General features: G+C 37.8%; 2 non-coding genes across 2 annotated transcripts; both read right to left on the bottom strand.

Moving 5' to 3' along the window:
- Positions 1 to 13,934: 13,934 nt before the first annotated feature.
- On the bottom strand, positions 13,935 to 14,006 carry TRNAD-GUC (transfer RNA aspartic acid (anticodon GUC)). Its single transcript has one exon. It is a non-coding gene; the product is annotated as a tRNA-Asp (tRNA).
- Positions 14,007 to 16,043: 2,037 nt separating this feature from the next.
- TRNAD-GUC (transfer RNA aspartic acid (anticodon GUC)) lies at positions 16,044 to 16,115 on the bottom strand. Its single transcript has one exon. It is a non-coding gene; the product is annotated as a tRNA-Asp (tRNA).
- Between the last annotated feature and the right edge of the window lie 1,246 nt (positions 16,116 to 17,361).

Raw genomic sequence — 17,361 nt, 5'->3', positions numbered from 1 at the left:
TTTTATGTGCATAGGAGCTGTGGAGTGTTTTCAAATTATGACTTGTAAATCGTTTTTGAGAAAAAGCAATTGTTTTAATATTGATGAGAAGGACATAATGGTGTCTGCTTCTTTATAAGGTAATTGAGAGTCTGTGATGTTATTTTTCCCATTTCAATGTAAGAAGTTTGTCTGTGGAGCAAATTGCTTGTAAATATGCTCCCACCTGTGCATGGCAAATTTAGATTTTGAATGTTTCCGTTACATAGGCATGTTAAAGGTGACGGAAAATGCTGCAAAGGCAATCAAAAAATGCTTTTATGTGTCTTAAGGACATTTTAAGTCATTTCCCCATGTGCAGTGTTTTCAAATTATGAGTTGAAAATCGTTTTTGAGGTAAAGGAATGTTTTCAAAATTTATGTGCGCCATATGACCCCAAATTTCTTTTTCAGGGGTGCAGTAGGGTGTTCTTGAGACACCCCTGCACCGTCGGAAAAATTCGTAATTTGCGATGAGGTAATTGCTAATCGCAAATTGTACCTTCATTCCTATGGGCCTCCTGCTGCATGGAAATGAATGGGTAATTTGTAATTAGCAAATAGGTCATCGCAAACTAGGAATGGTAAAGAATCGCTATTTATTTCTTAAAGTTCGCTATTTAGGAAATGCAAAAAACTTTGATGATACATATGGCGGTTTATTTCTAACAAGATAAGAAGCATAGGGATAGATTTATGATGACTGGCGCATCATTAGGGATGTGTTAGTCATTCTGTGCCGCTGTTCCGTCACCTACGGTGTGCTGCATTTACAATGCGGCGCATCATGGGGCAAAAACAGCACAGATGCGTGACTTATTTGTGTCGTAAAGTTGGCGCATTGCTGGAGTTGTATCGCAAGTGTGATGAAGCTCCAGTAAGGTTGAGGGGTGCCCCTGTCGCAGGGTTTCTGTTCTGACACAGAACTGTGGACAGAGGATTGGAACCTCGGCGAATTAGGGTGTCCCAAAAGTCACCTTAGTAATCAAAACCCCTTAGCAAGCTAGGTACAGTGACACATTGGATATAACAAATTCTCAATGTTTAGACAATCCAGAATATGAACTTATAGTACCTCAGGATACGTGGAACTCATGAACAGTCGGTCGTTATATATTTCTTAGAAACGAGAACATGGAGTTAAGAAGAACACATGTGTATTTGAAATGTTTATTTACTAATGCCGTCTTCTCAGGCGTAGTATCTTACATTATACAAGTACACATATTATCAGTAGCAAAATTACCAGCATAGTTAATAGTACATAAAAAGCGAATGGTGACAGTATGTTAACATGCTGTAAATGAATAAGAGTTAGCAACACTTATAAGCAGCCGCGGGCCGTGGAGGGAGTTACGGTGGGGCAGGGAGGCGGGGAGGGGGAGAAGCAGGGTGGAGAATACAAGTACACATATTATCAGTAGCAAAATTACCAGCATAGTTACTAGTACATAAAAAGCGAATGGTGATAGTATGTTAACATGCTGTAAATGAATAAGAGTTAGCAACACTTATAAGCAGCCGCGGGCCGTGGAGGGAGTTACGGTGGGCAGGGAGGCGGGGAGGGGGAGGGGCAGGGTGGAGAGGGCTTCACCCTGCCCCTCCCCCTCCCCGCCTCCCTGCCCCACCGTAACTCCCTCCACGGCCCGCGGCTGCTTATATCTCACCCTCCCTAATACACATAATATATTATTTGCTAAGAAGGTCTCTTTGTGTTGGTTTAGGGCGTGCCGATACTTTAGTGTCTTAGATTTGAAGGAATCACATCAGCATAGAAAAGATAATCCATATGCCGTGCTTAATATCGCCAACGGCATTGTGCCATAATATTCTAGCATGCGATTGCGGAACAGTGTCAGCAGCTGCAGGGCGGGAGCTTGCACAGGAGGGACATCCATATTTAAAAATGTAAAAAAGCACAAGAGTGTCGCTGGTAATGCAAGTAAAAATGGGAATCCACGAAGCAGAGTGGAAAAAATAGAATGTAAGAAAGCAGGGATGACTCCAAAGATTTTCTCAAATGAAGTCACGAGACCACTGGTAACAACTTTAAAAAAGTGCGCCAGCCTCTTTGTGGAGGATGCGTTAGAGATAGTCCGAACTATCTTGCTGAAATGGAAAGGCGAATCTGTATTTAAAAGGGTCTGCAGCTCTGTACGGGTGTTCGCTGTGTGAAGGACGAAAGTTTCACGGGCCGAACTCAAGGCCACCTCTCTCTGAGACAAAATAGCTCTTATTCTTGCCATGCCGTTGAAATGTGCTGCCATGGTTGGTATTTGTGGCCAGATTGAAAACTCCCTATGTTCATGTGTGGGAGGAAATAGAACATTTCTGCAGCAAATAACCCGTTCATTTACTGTTACTATAAAATGAATACTTTTAATTAACTCAGAACAATCTTCATTATTGAGCATCAAATAACTACCATTTTCCAAGAACTTGAACGTGGGGATGATAGCAGGAACTGGTGTGCCTTGCAACACGCAAGCCATATTTGGTCGGTGTTTGTTGCATGAATCGTGTAACTGTATGTGCCTACACATTAGTGAATGATCTGGCGTCTCAGTGCATTCCTCTCCATTCAGATAAAGTTCTTGATCATCTTTGAAAATCTGTATGTGTATGGAAGCGACCAGACTTGATGAAGAAAACCACTACCTAAAGGTTAATAACGACCTATTGGTATATATTTCATACAATTTGAAAACTTATATAAAGCAAAAGGCAGCGTTATTAAACCGTGGATAAGGCACGTTGCCAAAGCAGTCAACCTTTTGGATTTATACTGGAAATGTTAAAGGAAGAATTACGGAGTAGGGCCTGTAAATCTTTAATAGACAACGAGTAAAATTACTCCAACATCGTATTCCTTTAACTCCGGGATAGTAGGGGTGTTTAATTTTTTAGAAGTAGCCAATCCAAAGCATTTGGTCTGGGAAATTGTTTCATTCACAAACAACATATGTTTTGGGATGAGACATGCACGGTGGAAAGCCTCAGTGCCTTGTACCTGCCAGGTTCGTGAACCCCAAACTGATGTAGATCCTTGATATTTTTACTCTGTATTACGTTAGCATGGTCTCATTACTGGTTTAAACGCCATTTTTCCTTTTTTGTAACTTCTGCACACGACACTTAGTTGTTGCTTTAGCTTTCAGCCTACCTGCGTCAAGATCTATGCCTGCTTCAAGCAGGTGCAGGGTTTTGATGTAGCTTTGTCCTATCTGATTGTAAATGCGGCACACCGTGGGTGGCAGAGCAGCGGTGCACGTTAACTGGTGCATCCCTGGGGATGTGCTAGTTAATATAAATCTGCCCCTTTACATTTAATTATGTGCAGGGGACACAGAGTAGGTGAGGTTTATCCAAGGTTAAGAAGAGATGAGTCCTGTTCAGTGAAAAATTGGAGATAGGCTTCAGTATATTATATACTTAAGTAGTGTGTTAAGTTTTTGATGACTGTTATTAATTTACTGTTGGGTAATAGTGGTTAATAACATGTTTTATTATATTTTACCACAGATTCAACTGCAGATTATTTCAAGATTTTAGGATGCCTAGCAAAGAAAGAGTAAGAAAGGCTGCAAAACGTCAAAGACAGCAGGACCATGGAAGAATGCAGCAGTCCTCTAACAAAAAGATTTGTCAAGTCACCAAGAAAGCACCGGGTAAGAGTCGAAAAACAGTCATAAGAAATATGTGTGGTAAAAAAAATATTACTACAGAAAATGTTTCACTCCAGAAAAGGAAACAAAATTCAAATGGTAAGGAAAGGCCAATGAGAAATGTTACTGCTAGAGTAAGAGATAACTCTATGCATGAAAGTAGAAGGAAACAAGAGTTTAGGGATATTCGTAAACGAATGTTCCGCAACAGGATAATTGGGAATTTGTTAAAAAATATTAAGAAAGGTCAGCAGAAAGTGGTTTTTTATAAGAGAAAAAAAATTGTTGAGAAAGTTATTGATCAGGCATTTGAAATTAAACGTAAGTTATTTATTTTGACAATCAATAGAATTCGGAAGCTAAACAAGGTAATTTATGATTTCAAAAGAAATAGTAGATGGAAGAGAATAGTTAATCGTAGTAATTTTTGTGAAGTTTTTTCTGGAGAATGGATGCATAGTTCCAGCTCTGAGGCATTTTTTAATGAGGAGAGTTATATCCAGGATAATGATTTGGTGCATGCAGTTGACACCAGTGGTCGAGCTTATGAAGTGAAAGATGGTTGTCCAGTTGAAAAAGAAAAACTTGTGACAACAGAGATAGAAGAGGTGTTAGGTAATGAGGTTTTAGGGAGACGTCCTAAGGGTCCTGTGTACACCTGGAAGTGTAGTAGTATTTGCAGTGTACGACAGGATTCCATCAATTTGCTTTGTGATTTTATACGGTCATTTAGTAAGAACAGTTTGAAGCAGAAAATGAAGTTGTTGCAAGAATTAGATCCTTGCAGAGTGAGAGAAGTGATAGGTTTGCATGGTCATTCACTGGCTTGTCTTTCCAGGAGAGTATGCCACAGTGTTTTTCATCATTTCAGGATGCTAGCAGTGCATCATAATAAAGTGAGGAAATTAGTTAGAATGTTGTATTATGCTAAGAGTCCAGCAATTATGCTTAAACAATTATGCGCTGCTCTTTTGCATGGTTCTGAAATAGATGTGAAGAATATATGTGAAGAAATTGAGTTTTGTTACTTTGGAAGTAAAGAGGAGAATGTTGAAATTGACCAAGAAGAAGAGAGTAATGTGGAAGATAGTGTACAGGTTTCCAGTACAGATAATTTCCAGAGGGAAATTGCGACGTTTGAGGTGAAATCAAGTGAGAGGCCAAATTTCACTTGTGTGTGTTGTCGACGCACTTATTATAAGAATCACACTAAGTTAGTGGATTTATATGGAAAAAGTGAAAGGGAAAATAATAGTGAATGGAAGGATTTTACAACATACTTGATGGTAGAAAATTGTTTTGATTTGGGATTGGATCAACGTGTGTGTACTTATTGTTGTAACAAATTAAATCAAAACCAGATGCCTGCTAGAGCAGTTCATAATAATCTGGAATTGGTTGAGATTCCTTCTGAATTGAAGGATTTAAATACTTATGAATCTATTTTGATTCAAAGTATCCATCCCTTTCAGGCTATTGTAAGAATGGAGCCAAAGACAGGGAAATTGCCTCCATCAGATTTACAGAGAGGATTAAAGGGAAGAGTTGTTTATTTGCCTCTAGATTTGAAGAAAAACATTAACACAATTGGAGTAGAAAAAGTGGAAGAGGAACCTCTTGTTATCTTAGTTAATGGGGTTCCGACAAAGAATAAGAAAATATGGCAAGATTTAGTAGATGTTAGGAAAGTCAAAAGGGCAACATTGTATTTGAAAAAATATAATAAGTACTATAAAAATGTATATGTTGCAGAAGAGGAAGTAAGTGAGGAAGAGGATAGCGATTTGTGTGCTGGTCAAATTGAGAATGTAGAATCCTGTACTAGTGAAGAAATATATGAACATTATAGTGTTCATCCTTTGCATTCCAAGGAAGTTATGGGGAATGCTATTGAGTTGTTTCAAATGAAACAAGCGAAAGGGAGTCCCATTAGTGTTTGGGAGGAAAGTTTGGAAGCTCGGTGTTTCCCACAGCTTTTTCCAACAGGTCAGGGAGGAAGATATGATGAGCGACCTCATCAAATTCCTGCTTCTGAATACCGGACTTTGCGATTGTATGCAGGAGATGCTAGGTTTCGACAATGCATTCCTTATTTGTTTCATCTCCTGTTTGAAAGCGATCTGTCTGGACTGTCATATGCAGTGAACCACATCTTGAAAAGTGGTATACACATGCAAAACATCTCGGCAAGTGACTTTATGGATAAAGTCAATGTCCAAGACAGTATTTTGGATTCTCACCTGATTAATCTCATGGCGTGTCAGCGTGGTACTAATGAGTACTGGTACCGTCGTCATGGTGATTTAAAATGTATGCTAAGGAACTTAGGAACTCCCACATGGTTCCTCACTTTGAGCTGTGCTGAGTATGGCTGGGAAGACTTACTTGAATTTCTACGAGAGGCAAATGCTAACGTAGAAAACATCGAATTCAAGACACCCGGAGAACTGTGCTCTTTGGATCCAGTCAATGTATGTAGGTACTTCAATCATAGATTTGAAGGTATGATGTCTTTCATCATGAATAAGAAGAATCCACCTCTTGGAGAGGTGTTGGATTTCTTCTGGAGGAAGGAGTACCAAGCAAGAGGTGCTCCTCATATACATATGTTGCTGTGGATCAAGGATGCACCTAAATTTGGAACGGATGCAGAAGACTCAGTGATGAGTTTCATAGAACAGTATTCTACGTGTGCTGTTCCAAACGCAAAGGAGAAAAAAAGCCTACGAGAAAAAGTTCTACGTTTCCAAAGCCATCGATGTGGAAAGTACTGTCGTCGTAAATTCCGGAACAAAGACAAGTTCTACACCAAATGTCGTTTCGGCTTTCCACGACCGGTGATTTCTAAAGGAAGAGTGAACAGTTTGATGTCTTCGCTGCGACATAATGTGATGAAGAAATCACCTAAAAACACATACAATTTGAAGAGGAACGAAGAGTCTAAGTACATCACCGACTACAACCCGGTGATTTTGTCCATGTGGAATGCTAACATGGATATACAGTTTGTGGCTGATAACTGTATGGCTGTGGCTCGGTATGTGACATCTTACATCACCAAAAAAGAGAAGACAGAATTGAAGGATATGTGGGAGGACATTTCCCATGAAAAGAGCCTCAGCAAGAAGTTGTACAGTTTCAGTCTGAAGATGTTGTCGCATCGAGAAATCGGAGCTTACGAATGTTCTGACCGGTTGTCTTCAGCAAGTCTCTATGCCAAGTCCAGGAGTATCGTTTGGGCGAGTGTTGGTCTTGCTGCAACGCGTAATCGAGTTCTGAAACCTGTGCGGGAAATTGAGTATTTGGCGGAAAAGGAGCCAAACAGTACCGACATTTTGAAGAGCAACATGTTGGATACATATTATCCAAATCGAAGCAGTCACCTCGAGAATGTTTGTCTGTATGAGGTTCTGCAAAATTACATATTCAAGAGGAACATCAAAGAAGATACTGAGAAAGGAGTGTATGCTGTAATAGGAAGTGAGGGATGTCTGGTCAAGCAAAGAAAATGCCACTTGATAAACCATCGAAAATTGAGTGGCGAATCTCCTGAAAAAAAGGAGTTTTTCTATTTAGTACTTTTGCAACTTTTTAAGCCTTGGCGTGCAGAAGAGGAACTGCTTGGAGATTTCCTCTGTTACGAAGACTCATTCAATGCTGCCAAGGAGACCATAGAATGTCCTGCTTTTCCCAAATATGTAGAAATGTTGAATGTGGAAATTGAGCAGGAAGCAACGATTGCAGCCGAGATTGCCAGAGACAGTTCTCAGGACAGTCAGAGTTCTGCTTCATTGAGTCAGGATCCACTAGGAGGACCTCTTATTGAAAATGAAGCTGCCACTGCTATGAATGAAGTGGAAAGAGCCATGGCACATGCTCAAGAGGATGCGGTTAACTTAGAAGAGTTGGAAAGGCAACTCAACGTTGAGCAGAGGAAAATATATGACGAAGTTACCATGCAAATTGATCATGGATTAAGTCATGATAAGAAAGAGTGCTCATGTACGTCGTTGAAGCCTGTCCGACTGTACGTGAGTGGAGAAGCGGGAACTGGAAAAAGTTTCCTTATTAAAGCAATTTCATGTTATTTGCAGGAAAGGACAGAGTCATCGCTGTCTTGTGTTGTCACCGCTCCAACTGGACTGGCAGCACATAACATTAAAGGGATTACTTTACATTGTTTACTGATGCTGCCAGTGGAGCATGACAACAAATTAGAATATCACAAGCTATCTGGAGATGCTTGTTTTGAAGTTTCAAGAGTGTTGAGGAAAATGAAACTTCTTATCATTGACGAAGTAAGCATGGTTTCCAATGTCATGCTTGCCTTTGTGCATTTGAGAATGCAAGAAGTTCTCAAAACAGAGTATGATGTGTTATTTGGTGGCAAACACATCATTGTTTTTGGAGATCTTCTGCAGCTGACACCAGTGAAAGGGCAACCTGTGTTCAAAATGCTCACGCATGAAGATACCAGGAAGTGCTTAGGGAGTATTGGCAATGTCAATATATGGTTAAACTTCAATTATGCTGAACTGCATGAAAATATGCGTCAGGCAAAGGATGAAGTTTACAAGACTATTCTACAAGATGTTAGAATTGGAAAAGTGACCGAGCATGGGAAAGAAGCTTTACATGCACGATTACTGACAAATTTATATCCAGACGAAGATGTTGTGCCTGAGAATATTTTTCAGAAAGTTACTGAGAAAAAATCTGGAATATGTTTGATGCCAACTCTTGCAGAATGTGCCAAATTCAACAACAAAATGTTGCATTTAGAAAAGCAAGAGATTGTGAAATTGGAAGCTATTGACAGAGTAGAGCATATGGGATCAACAATTATTTTGTCTGAGAATCTGAAAACAAAATTGGATTCATTAGAGAAGAGTATATCTAAAACTGCGGGTTTTGAAAAGACTCTGAATGTGTGCTTGAACTGCCGTATAATTTTAAGAAGGAATTTACATGTTGAAAGAGGTCTGGTAAATGGATCAATGGGTAATGTTGTTGATTTTGTGAAATACAGAAATAGAGATGGAATTGAATTTTTAAAAATTAAATTTGATGGCATTGAGGAAGTACAGCTAATTGCTCGTTGTTCTGCTAGATTTTTGCTTGTAAAAGACTTATATGTTCGTCGTAAGCAGTTTCCTGTTTGCTTGGCATATGCGGTGACAATCCATAAATCGCAAGGTTTAAGTGTAGACTGTGCATTGGTGAATATTGGCAGTTCTGTGTTCAAGGAGGGTATGGCATATGTGGCATTGTCACGAGTTAGGACTTTATCGGGATTGTACTTGATTGAGTGTGATGTCACAAACATTTGTGCGGATCTAGATTGTGTTAAGGAATACAATAGGTTGAGAAGAGAGTATGCGCCACATTTGCCTCAGTATCCTTTGTTTGAGAAACGTGTGGTAGGCCGGAAACGAAGAAATGTGACCAATACTGGGGAGGTTGTAGCAAAAAGACGAAAAGTTGATGAACCTGAAATTATAAGCAGAAACAAAAAGGATTCTGTTGAAGATGTTGTTGGTTTTCAATTTGAAAACAGTTCTGGTGTCAACTGCTATGCTAATGTAGTGGTTAATGTTGTCTTTTCTCTAGAAACTTTAAAAGAACAGATTGTGGTCAATTCGGATCAAAGATTTTGCAGTTTGTTAAATTCTGTGTTAGAGAAATGTAGCACTGATAGAACAAAGATAGAAAGTGTGTCTGAAATTCGAAATCTGTTAGACAGATGTTCAGGCCAAACACAATTCTCTCAAAATAGTCAGCAAGATTGTCAGGAGTTTTTAATGTATATGCTTGATGTATTGCATGATGAAGGTGTAGATGTAGATCACCTGTTTGGGCTTTCTTATCAATGGCAGCATGACTGCGAGAACTGTAGGGTATCAGCTACTACTAGTGTAGACTCAGAAAGATTTATATATTTAACTTTGCCAGACAGTAAATCAGTCTCTTTTAATAAGCTAGTAAAAGCAGCTGATCACAACATGGAGTGTAGCCAATGTAAATCTGAAATGATGTCCACATTATTTATACGAACATATGGCCAGTATGTCATTTTAATGTTCCAACGATGTAGGCCTGATGGAACAAAATTGACAACTTTAATTAAAAAGTTTGTGGCTTCACAGTTGTCAATATCAGGAAGGACTTTTGTAACTGTAGCAATTATATATCATGATGGTCCTTCAATAACATCAGGACATTATACAGCTTATTTAAAGTGTAGAAATGGCTGGTCATTCTGCAATGATTCTGTTTTAATTTTCAAAAAAAAATTACCTTTTGACCTTAAAAATTCTTACCTGGTGTTTTTAAAACCAAAATTTTAGAGAAGGAATCTCGGGATTTGCTCTGAGGAATTTCAAGAGGTTCTAATGGCTCCTACACTATTTGGCCTTGAGGATAAGTGTAGTACAGAGACATAACTTTTTACCATAACAATGGACGTTATTGAGAAATACGTGCAGTTTGAATGAGTTCAGAAAAACTATTTCTTTTTATAAGCTAATTGAAGCAGCGAATCAAAACATGGAGTAGAGGGAATGTAAGTCTGCAATGCTGTCTACTGTTTTACATTGCTTTGTGATTAAAAGTGATGTAGAGAATTAAATAATTGTACTAGTCATAAAGGTAGTGTAAGTCTGCTTCATAGTAAGCAGTATCAGTGTGATAGGAAATGTAGAATATGATTGAGCAAGAAGGGGAAGATATTACTAGTCCAGGATTGTGTAAATGATCTTCAACATTTTAATTCTGAAAGTTGCGGAAATGCGAAAAGACGGGATTGGCTTACAAGAAATCCAAGAGTTATACATGGCTCTGACACGATTTGGCCTTGTGGAATCGTGTGGTAGAGAGCGAGAAGTCATTTATTGTATGTAACATGTTTTTGAAAACGATGGAGGTTTTCTTTCAGAAAGTGGCGGGTTGAAAGTAATAACAGCACAACAGAGTGTAAGCTGTTCATAGGACATCCTTGGCCGTCATGGAAAGTAAGTTAACTTTAAGGAGTTCTGAATTCTGATTTGTAATGTATGGGTTTTTTAAACACAATCATTTTGATTGTGTTTTTTTTTCCCCGCTGTTATATGATGAATACCTTCAAGTCACTGTTTTAGTGAAATTTGATACATTCTGAGAACAGCAAAAATAAACCATTTAACATGTATAATTAATTCTGTTCTGTTTGCATTTATGATGTACATGTAGAACTGTGTAGGAGGCATGGAGAAGGTGAGGCTTCTGTCAGTGTCAAAGTTGTTGCATACAGTGCTCATATTCTACGTAGTCTTTTATATTTCATTACTTTCACTGTTTCTGACAGATCTAAAACATTTTTTTTTAAAAGAACAGTAAGTATAAGGGAAGGAAACAGACAGTTATGTTAAAAGAAACACAGCTATAGGGAATAAACTAGGGATACTGTTACCCGCAATCCTCTGCTGATGATGTCACTGAGCATGTCATGAATGATGTAATATGTGACATCATCAGCAGTGGATTACGGGTAATAGTATCTCTAGTTTACTCCCCTATAGCTGTCTTTCTTTTAATATAACTGTCTGTTTCCTTCCCTTATACTTACTGTTCTTTTTTAAAAAAAAAATTTTTGGGTTCGCTTCCGGTTCGCGTACCGGGAACGAAGAAAAAAAAATATTTAAAAAAAAAATTATTCATAAACATATAAAATATATTTTTGGATTTAAAGAAGAATACATTTTACAGCTACAGATATTAGCTGTTAAAAAACCAATGAAATTCACAGAAAAAACCATAGGTTATAGACCATATATAGTTAGGAATTAGCATTTACAAAACCTTGAAAATTCACTGAAAAAACCATAGGTTATAGACCATATATAGTTAGGAACTAGCATTTAAAAAACCTTATTTTACTCACACAAAACCATTGAAATTCCATATATAGTTAGTTGCACTAACTATATATCGCGCACCCGCAATCCACTGCTGATGATGTAACATATTACATCATTCATGACATGGTCAGTGACATCACTGATGACATCACTGATGACATCTCAAATGACATCACTGATGACAACATCCAGTGACTGTATGTTTCTGTAAAGTTAAAATATGTCTTAGATATTGAAGAATGAGCGGATGTATAAGTGTCTGGATGAAGGATTTAGTAGGTGCGTGACTGACTGTATGAGTGAGTGATTAAATGTGTCTCACTGAATGCATGGGTTAGTGACTAAACTGTCTTAATTTGTGCATCATTATGTCTGTTGTGATGTAAACTGCTGCATGTGTTGATCATTAGCTATACGAGAGGCTATATGTGTTATTAATTGGTTGCCCAAGTATTTCTATGGGAGATTGAGTTTGTGTGGGGGTGGCTGGGAGGTGTGTGACTCTGTGCATAGATGTGTGAGCAGTGGATTCACTAGGTGTATGAGTTCAAGAGTGCATGTGGAAAAAGCTACATGGGCGGTTGACTGTGTGCATGAGTGTATTGATGAGTGAATGGATATCTCAATGCTACATGTCATAGTAAGTACATATGTAAAACACAGTACATGTGAGAGTTGGCATATATAAATAACTGTGCATGAGAGCCACTGAATGTGTGAGTGGCTGTATGGATCATTGTGAACTTGTACCAGGGATTGTATAAGAGAGTAAATATGTGTTAGTATATGTTTCAATAAGTAAGGTGTGTATAACTGTATAGTTGAGGAAATGGAGGTGAGATTGTTTCTTTGCATGACTGACTAGGTGTGTGAGTAACTCCATGGATGAGTGACAGTGTGTGAGTGTCTGTATACACTGAGTGTATCTAAGGTTATATTAGAGTCTGAAGAGGTTTATCGTATTAGCACAAGAATGATGTCAAATGAGATGTCATCAGTGATGTCATCAGTGATGTCAAATGAGATGTCATCAGTGATGTCATCAGTGATGTCATTTGAGATGTCATCAGTGATGTCATCAGTGATGTCACTGACCATGTCATGAATGATGTAATATGTGACATCATCAGCAGTGGATTGCGGGTGCGCGATATATAGTTAGTGCAACTAACTATATATGGAATTTCAATGGTTTTGTGTGAGTAAAATAAGGTTTTTTAAATGCTAGTTCCTAACTATATATGGTCTATAACCTATGGTTTTTTCAGTGAATATATATATATCTATATAATCAGCTCACTTTACCATTTGCAGCATATAACTATTAGCCACCAGGGGTCACTACTAACCAAAAGCAGTCATTCTACTTGTAAATTGTGCCAATCGAGTGGAACAGCAGCCTAGGATTCACCACTGCTTCATCTCATTTTCCAAGAGAATGCAGATGTAAAGTGTTTTTGATGGTACGCCTGTGCATATTGAAATATTCAGAGCATATTATGAATTTCAGTTAACACATCAGTAAGCATTTTGGCCATCAGTGAATTCAACCTTTTTTCTCTATCGGAATAGGCAAGGATAATGACAGATAAATTTTACAATGTTAGAAAGTACATCATTTTATTTAATTGTGTGAATAAAAGGAATCGCCTCCCCATCGGGAAATTGAACCCCGGTCTCCCGCGTGACAGGCGGGGATACTGACCACTATACTAACGAGGACTTATTGGCATCAGTTAAACAGTGCTCACCTCCTTGGGGTTAAGGCATACCCTCGATCAATTCACAGTATTGTAATAGGCAGATTTGCTGCTTTTGGTTAGGAAAAGTAATCTTTTTTCCTAAATATTACAATACAGAAATTCCTAGCCAAAAACAATCAGTTTTATCAAGAAATTATTTCATTGAAATAAATATCTATCTATCGATCTGTCTATCTGGCTATCTTTCTAACTATCAATATATATATTTATATATATATATATATATCTATATAATCAGCTCACTTTACCATTTGCAGCTTATAACTATTAGCCACCAGGGGTCACTACTAACCAAAAGCAGTCATTCTACTTGTAAATTGTGCCAATCGAGTGGAACAGCAGCCTAGGATTCACCACTGCTTCATCTCATTTTCCAAGAGAATGCAGATGTAAAGTGTTTTTGATGGTACGCCTGTGCATATTGAAATATTCAGAGCATATTATGAATTCCAGTTAACACATCAGTAAGCATTTTGGCCATCGGTGAATTCCACCTTTTTTCTCAATCGGAATAGGCAAGGATAATGACAGATATATTTTAAAATGTTAGAAAGTACATCATTTTATTTAATTGTGTGAATAAAAAGAATCGCCTTCCCGTCGGGGAATTGAACCCCGGTCTCCCGCGTGACAGGCGGGCATACTGACCACTATACTAACGAGGACTTATTAGCATCAGTTAAACAGTGCTCACCTCCTTGGGGTTAAGGCATACCCTCGATCAATTCACAGTATTGTAATAGGCAGATTTGCTGCTTTTGGTTAGGACAAGTAATCTTTTTTCCTAAATATTACAATACAGAAATTCCTAGCCAAAAACAATCAGTTTTATCAAGAAATTATTTCATTGAAATAAATATCTATCTATCGATCTGTCTATCTGGCTATCTTTCTAACTATCAATATATATATTTATATATATATATCTATATAATCAGCTCACTTTACCATTTGCAGCTTATAACTATTAGCCACCAGGGGTCACTACTAACCAAAAGCAGTCATTCAATTGTAAATTGTGCCAATCGAGTGGAACAGCAGCCTAGGATTCACCACTTCTTCATCTCATTTTCCAGGAGAATGCAGATGTAAAGTGTTTTTGATGGTACGCCTGTGCATATTGAAATATTCAGAGCATATTATGAATTTCAGTTAACACATCAGTAAGCATTTTGGCCATCAGTGAATTCAACCTTTTTTCTCAATGAGAATAGGCAAGGATAATGACAGATATATTTTACAATGTTAGAAAGTACATCATTTTATTTAATTGTGTGAATAAAAGGAATCGCCTCCTCGTCGGGGAATTGAACCCCGGTCTCCCGCGTGACAGGCGGGGATACTGACCACTATACTGACCACTATACTAACGAGGACTTATTGGCATCAGTTAAACAGTGCTCACCTCCTTGGGGTTAAGGCATACCCTCGATCAATTCACAGTATTGTAATAGGAAGATTTGCTGCTTTTGGTTAGGACAAGTAATCTTTTTTCCTAAATATTACAATACAGAAATTCCTAGCCAAAAACAATCAGTTTTATCAAGAAATTATTTCATTGAAATAAATATCTATCTATCGATCTGTCTATCTGGCTATCTTTCTAACTATCAATATATATATTTATATATATATCTATATAATCAGCTCACTTTACCATTTGCAGCTTATAACTATTAGCCACCAGGGGTCACTACTAACCAAAAGCAGTCATTCTACTTGTAAACTGTGCCAATCGAGTGGAACAGCAGCCTAGGATTCACCACTGCTTCATCTCATTTTCCAAGAGAATGCAGATGTAAAGTGTTTTTGATGGTACACCTGTGCATATTGAAATATTCAGAGCATATTATGAATTTCAGTTAACACATCAGTAAGCATTTTGGCCATCAGTGAATTCAACCTTTTTTCTCTATCGGAATAGGCAAGGATAATGACAGATATATTTTACAATGTTAGAAAGTACATCATTTTATTTAATTGTGTGAATAAATGGAATCGCCTCCCCGTCGGGGAATTGAACCCCGGGCTCGCGCGTGACAGGCGGGGATACTGACCACTATACTAACGAGGACTTATTGGCATCAGTTAAACAGTGCTCACCTCCTTGGGGTTAAGGCATACCCTCGATCAATTCACAGTATTGTAATAGGCAGATTTGCTGCTTTTGGTTAGGACAAGTAATCTTTTTTCCTAAATATTACAATACAGAAATTCCTAGCCAAAAACAATCAGTTTTATCAAGAAATTATTTCATTGAAATAAATATCTATCTATCGATCTGTCTATCTGGCTATCTTTCTAACTATCAATATATATATTTATATATATATATCTATATAATCAGCTCACTTTACCATTTGCAGCTTATAACTATTAGCCACCAGGGGTCACTACTAACCAAAAGCAGTCATTCTACTTGTAAATTGTGCCAATCGAGTGGAACAGCAGCCTAGGATTCACCACTGCTTCATCTCATTTTCCAAGAGAATGCAGATGTAAAGTGTTTTTGATGGTACGCCTGTGCATATTGAAATATTCAGAGCATATTATGAATTTCAGTTAACACATCAGTAAGCATTTTGGCCATCAGTGAATTCAACCTTTTTTCTCTATCGGAATAGGCAAGGATAATGACAGATAAATGTTACAATGTTAGAAAGTACATCATTTTATTAAATTGTGTGAATAAAAGGAATCGCCTCCCCGTCGGGGAATTGAACCCCGGTCTCCCGCGTGACAGGCGGGGATACTGACCACTATACTAACGAGGACTTATTGGCATCAGTTAAACAGTGCTCACCTCCTTGGGGTTAAGGCATACCCTCGATCAATTCACAGTATTGTAATAGGCAGATTTGCTGCTTTTGGTTAGGACAAGTAATCTTTTTTCCTAAATATTACAATACAGAAATTCCTAGCCAAAAACAATCAGTTTTATCAAGAAATTATTTCATTGAAATAAATATCTATCTATCGATCTGTCTATCTGGCTATCTTTCTAACTATCAATATATATATTTATATATATATATCTATATAATCAGCTCACTTTACCATTTGCAGCTTATAACTATTAGCCACCAGGGGTCACTACTAACCAAAAGCAGTCATTCTACTTGTAAATTGTGCCAATCGAGTGGAACAGCAGCCTAGGATTCACCACTGCTTCATCTCATTTTCCAAGAGAATGCAGATGTAAAGTGTTTTTGATGGTACGCCTGTGCATATTGAAATATTCAGAGCATATTATGAATTTCAGTTAACACATCAGTAAGCATTTTGGCCATCAGTGAATTCAACCTTTTTTCTCAATCAGAATAGGCAAGGATAATGACAGATATATTTTACAATGTTAGAAAGTACATCATTTTATTTAATTGTGTGAATAAATGGAATCGCCTCCCCATCGGGGAATTGAACCCCGGTCTCGCGCGTGACAGGCTGGGATACTGACCACTATACTAACGAGGACTTATTGGCATCAGTTAAACAGTGCTCACCTCCTTGGGGTTAAGGCATACCCTCGATCAATTCACAGTATTGTAATAGGCAGATTTGCTGCTTTTGGTTAGGAGAAGTAATCGTTTTTCCTAAATATTACAATACAGAAATTCCTAGCCAAAAACAATCAGTTTTATCAAGAAATTATTTCATTGAAATAAATATCTATCTATCGATCTGTCTATCTGGCTATCTTTCTAACTATCAATATATATATTTATATATATATATATCTATATAATCAGCTCACTTTACCATTTGCAGCTTATAACTATTAGCCACCAGGGGTCACTACTAACCAAAAGCAGTCATTCTACTTGTAAATTGAGCCAATCGAGTGGAACAGCAGCCTAGGATTCACCACTACTTCATCTCATTTTCCACGAGAATGCAGATGTAAAGTGTTTTTGATGGTACGCCTGTGCATATTGAAATATTCAGAGCATATTATGAATTTCAGTTAACACATCAGTAAGCATTTTGGCCATCAGTGAATTCAACCTTTTTTCTCTATCG

The sequence above is a fragment of the Lissotriton helveticus genome, chromosome 1_2 (assembly GCF_964261635.1).
Source record: "Lissotriton helveticus chromosome 1_2, aLisHel1.1, whole genome shotgun sequence".
Lineage (NCBI taxonomy): Eukaryota > Metazoa > Chordata > Amphibia > Caudata > Salamandridae > Lissotriton > Lissotriton helveticus.
The sequence above is the reverse complement of the archived record's forward strand: the minus strand, read 5'-3'. Positions and strand labels throughout refer to the sequence as shown.